This window comes from Sinocyclocheilus anshuiensis, unplaced genomic scaffold, assembly GCF_001515605.1.
Source record: "Sinocyclocheilus anshuiensis isolate Anshui unplaced genomic scaffold, SAMN03320099.WGS_v1.1 scaffold836, whole genome shotgun sequence".
NCBI classification, from domain to species: Eukaryota; Metazoa; Chordata; class Actinopteri; order Cypriniformes; family Cyprinidae; genus Sinocyclocheilus; species Sinocyclocheilus anshuiensis.
Genome location: NW_015551122.1, coordinates 612,992 through 618,420, shown reverse-complemented (window position 1 = coordinate 618,420; position 5,429 = coordinate 612,992). Strand labels below are relative to the sequence as shown.

At 37.0% G+C, this 5,429-nt stretch overlaps 1 long non-coding RNA gene across 1 annotated transcript in view; it reads right to left on the bottom strand.

The window, feature by feature from the left end:
• Positions 1-313: 313 nt before the first annotated feature.
• LOC107663088 (uncharacterized) overlaps positions 314-5,429 on the bottom strand; it is a 10,884-nt gene continuing 5,768 nt past the window's right edge. The window contains exon 3 of the long non-coding RNA XR_001631287.1: positions 314-393. This is a non-coding gene — a long non-coding RNA (uncharacterized LOC107663088). The remainder of the gene's footprint in view (positions 394-5,429) is intronic.

Here is a 5,429-nt window from a genome sequence, read left to right as displayed (position 1 = left end):
TTTCATCTGACTGTTGGTTGTTTAAATCACTTTTGGTTTGGTTGCACACTCGAGTGTGCAGCTGTTTGTTTTGTTCTTTTAACTTAGCGATACACTGAGTTTGTTCATATGCTATTGCTAAACTCTCTGTGGCAGCAGACAAAGCCTTTTATGTTTTTCTTTCTGATACATGCTCCAAGTATCTTTTTACATTCTTCAATTGACCATACTTTCTCTGGATCAATACCAACTTTTTTTTATCAAATCCAATCTGACTGACTCTGTCACTATTGAGTCCATGTGCTCTCCTAACAATGTAAACTCGGGAGCGAAGACCAGGAGACTCTTGGATATCTTCAGCAGGACTCTTTATTAAGAACGCGCTGCGTGGCGCTGCAGTCATCAAAAGTCTAACTAAGGCAGTGAGACATTATAGTTTATATACATTTAGGGGACAGTGCTTTGGAATGGAGACAAAGCATCTGAGAGACAACCTTAAACAAAGACTGTATATGAAGTATTCAGGTATAGTAACCTGCCGCATTTCACCAGTCCTAATCCATTTAGCATAACTATTCAAAGTCTAGGGCAGAGGCACCAAGAGCCATTACAGACAAAAGGTGAGAGACTCATTAAGCAGGCTCATTTGACTTACAATGAAGAGGAGGAGAGCAGAGAGGAACTGGCAGGAACTTCTTGCTACTAACTTTGCTTGAGTGAATCATTTGTCTGATGCCATCATATTTACCGTAAATGCTAAATACAATGTACTTCACCTTAATTTTTCATGTGATGGTCTGTCAGGATGTAGGATCAGCAGATCTAAAACAGATTCGTAAATTTGTAATCCCACAGACTTAATAAGAATTTTATAACATTACTGTCAGGTATTATTATTTTTTTTTTTGCATTAAAGTACAGAACATTTATGGTTAACTGTATGGAAATGAGCAACCTGAACATTCTGCTAAAAATCTTTTGTACGTGTATGCGTGTGTGTGTGTAAAACTACATAATTTTAGGATGAGTAAATGATGACAGAATTTTCATTTTCGGATGAACTATTGTTTGAACTTTCTCTGGAAATAGAAGCATCATAGTTGTTATATATATATATATATATATATATATATTTTTTTTTTTTATACAGAAAGAAAGATTACAAAAACAGTTCTGAATGGTGTCAATCAAGAGAATTTGAATGGAATAAAGACAATAAGATTTTAACTTCACAAAATACTTGTTATTTGAAAGAAAGAAATATTTTTGTTTGGATTTGAAGCACTCACAATAAAATATTTGAATTGGGTCTTATCTGCCATATTATTGCTTCATTCTGGAGGTAATTTGCATTTTAATTTGAGACTGAACCTACGCTTAATAGAAAATAATTTATAAACACTTTAAAGATTCTTCTGCCTCTAGTTTCAGACATGAAAATACACACATTCACGCAACTGACAGATGTGTTTACCCTTAAATACATTATTGACTGCAATGCTTAAGTTACAAACCAAATAATATCGATCTCTTCCTTAAAATGCTCTATGACTACCAGCAGTTTGAGGACATTATAAATTAGAGAATGCATCAATCTTATATAGAGCTATGAACTGCACTTGATGATTAAAAACTGCTTTCTATCCATCATCAGTTGCTAGTGCTCAGCTATAAGTAAAGACATTTTTCCACATTGTAGATTGTTTTGCTGTGGATTTTGAAATGCCGTTTCTGTGAAATTTAAAGTGGTCTTGTCAAGCGTTTCACTGTTTTGCTCTGAAATTCACATTTGAGTCAATATTGGGTTAGGCTGGGAGGGAGACGGCACTCTGATGCATGAAGAGACTGCTGTCCTCCCACAGATGCAGAAGATGAAGTTTCCTATTTGATAATTAGATATGAGAGACTCAGGTTGTAAATAACATGTAGGCCAACACTGTGCTTTCTCCTCAGCGCGAGCGCATGGTGCGGTAAAATGAATTCTTCTCCTGGGTTTTTTATAGAATGTATGCCCTTACGTCATCATTGTATGTTTATGTACACCTGTTTGATTTCACATGTACTACATGCTACTTTGAACCTTAAAACATTCTGTAAAGACACAGAAGAACATCGTATCACTCAGAGGTTGTTCTTTACTAGTTTGGGAGACTAAATGGATTAGTGTTTTGTTCAAGTATAAATTTTGTACTGTTTTTTTTTTTTATTGTAGAGTACTGAGGCCTTTTTGGGGGGAACAAAGCTGGGCATTTGGTGTTTGAATATAAGAAATCTAGAATGAGATTTAAAGATCACTTGAATTCTGTCAAATTTGAAGCTTCTGTCATTATTCTGTAAATTTGCGGTCTTGCTGCTGCCTAATAAACTGAAGTATTAAAGAGATCTTATTTGTCATATTCTTTCATACAAACACATTTCACAAAATTCCAACTTTTTTTCTTTCCAAAAGCAGTTGCTGTTACATGTGCCTCACCCTGTGGTCTGTTCCTACACACTGCAGTGTGGGTGACTCATCAGAAACAGGACAGCAGATCCAGCTCACAGAAGGAAACAAGGAAGGGTCTGTAGCACATTGAACCTATTAACTTCACACCACTGGCAGTGCTGACCTTTGGAGGTGTTGCACAGTGTTGTAATTGACGCTGCAAAGGCTGTTGCGTTGGGGGATGATAAAATACTGCTGCATTACCATAGATCAAAATATAGTTTGTGCGGTTATGTCAATAACTGCTTACAGCATAATTCAGTCCTTCGTTTTCTTGTTTTTTACAATCCAGGCTTTTACAATCAGTCCATTTGTTCCATGCTTGGCTGTGCAGAACCTGTCAAGACTCTATAAATCATGTCAAAGGAATTCAAAATCAATTCTGAAACATAAAAGTAGGCCACCGCAGACAGAAATGTGTGCCGACTGCTTTATCAGTTTGGGGCGATCACTGCATCAGTGAGAATTGGCACCAATGAATGTTCAAATGAACTTACAGCAGTGATGAGACTTCATGAACTGACACAAAAAACACTTAAAATGGATGCAAGAAATCTTTTTTATAAAAGCCAACTTTTCTGAATGCATCAATAAATGTTACATTGATTTCAATTGACCCTTTGCAAAGACCTGCCCCCCTAGTTACTGTTGCTATGTCCGACAGGCCATGGCGCTCTCACGGCACACATCGTGTTCTCACGCAGTGAAAAATACATCGCAGAGCAAAGAGGACACTGGCAACGCGCCGACCGACAAGACAGAGCAGGTTACTTTTGGTATGAAAAAAAAAGTCTCAGCTTTCTCATTTTGTCATTTTTCTAAGAAATTCAAACAATAAATACCGTTTTGTGGCTCTTTAATGTGTGGTGACAGATCGGTGTAGCGCCTCAGTTCAAGTGGCAAGTGAACCGATCATCTCTTCCTCTTTACTAGTTATAGCACAAAATAAACATGAATGAACAGAAGGAATCTTGTTTCAACCGCGGAAAGATGTCAATAAATACAATTTTTTAAGTTCACGTCCACCAATGTTAATCTACTCTCCTGTCAGTTTGTTTGTTGGACAAAATGGCAGATTCGACATTATGATTGTCAGATCAAACTCCCGGCGAGGGGTCAATTGCATACAATTTAAGAAATATTTAAGGTAAGACCGTCATGCTCAAGTTTCCCTGATACGTGAAACAATAAGCATACTTGACGTGTGGTCACATTTACTGTTGTTCCATGAATTTTCATGGGCAAAATCCAGTCATGTCAACAGGAATCCACACAATCGAGAATTTCGCATTTGGACGAAAGATTTCGACAGGCAGATTTTACATCGGGGCTCAAGTTCACCACAAATTCCCTACGTTGACCAACAGAAAGCTGCTTAGTTTGAAAGTGACTTCTGTGTGAGCTGTGCTTTATACATTACTGCACTATTGACAACAGACAATGGACCTTTTTCCCGCTAAATCTCACACCACAACTTTAGACTTTATTGACCAGTGTAGCACAAAACACTGAAGCTATATATTTAAAATTTATAGCTATGAGACGGTTTATAATTTAATCAACACAGTGATGATCAGCAATGTATATACTTTATATAGTAATAACTGTGTAATAACTAGGTACTCAGAACCTTAGCCTAAAACCATGTTATGTCCATACTTTTTTTGGGGTAAGTACACTGTGAAGTTGCATCCACACATATAAAAAAACAAGAATCGCTTTTTGTCACTAGTCAGTATACTGTAAAGTAGCTCAAATGCATTCCAAGAGCTGGTGGTTCTGCATCATATACTGTAATTAGCAAGACAAACTATCAACATATCAATCACTACTCACTAAGACTGCTGACAGCTGCTTTTCTATGCATTTTATTAAGTATCTATGTATGTGGTGTTACGTTCCCAATTAGATGTCTAGGGGCAAAAGGGAAGTAACGTTTTAAATAATAATAATAACTTATTTCATAATCAAATCAGATGACTGCATTCCAGCAACAAGATACATGTGTGTGATCACCCAATAGGCATCACTGATGTGTAACCGTTGATAGTTATGTGCTGATGCATTCATTTGTCTGAGGTTACAAAGTTGAGAACATTCTCTGTGAGTTGAGTCATTTTTCCAGCTTGGTTTCAATTAAAGTATTCCCCAACATAGAGAAAAAATAAAAAAAAAAAAAAAAAAAAAAACAAAACAAAAAAAAAACAAACACATTATAACAGGTAATATTGGTGGAACATATGTGGAACATATAGGTTCTGAGTTTAGACTTAAATTCGTGGAGTGTGGTTATTGTCCGGAGAGCCAGGGGCAATGTGTTCCAAAGTTTGGGAGCCATAGCAGAGAAAGATCTACCTCCCATAGATAATAGGCGAAATCTCGGAACACAAAGAAGTTCAACTCCAGATGATCGAAGTGGACGAGAGGGAATATATGGAGAAAGCAGGTCAGAGAGATAGGTAGGTGCAAGACCATGGAGTGACTTAAAGGTAAGCAGAAGAATTTTATAAATGATACGAGAGGACACAGGTAGCCAGTGGAGGTTGAATAGAATAGGAGTGATATGTGCAGACCGTTTAGTGTAAGTTAGCATTCTCGCTGCAGAATTTTGAATATATTGCAATCGAGAGATGGAGCCTACTGGTAATCCGGAAAAAAAAAAAAGAGCGTTGCAGTAATCAAGGCGAGATGTGATTAAAGCATTTACTAGTAATTCAGCATCTTTTGGACTGATGAAGGAACGGAGTTTGGCAATACGGCGAAGTTGAAAAAATGCAACTTTGGAGAGCTTACTAATATAAGCATCTAGATTTAGAGAAGAGTCGAGAATGATACCTAAGTTTTTAACTGTGGCAGATGGGATAATTGATGTGGCTTCGAGGTCAAATCTAGGGGCATTTGTTATGTTTTTTGTTACAGTTGGGGGCCCGACAAGTAAGATATCTGTTTTAGTCAAATTCAAACT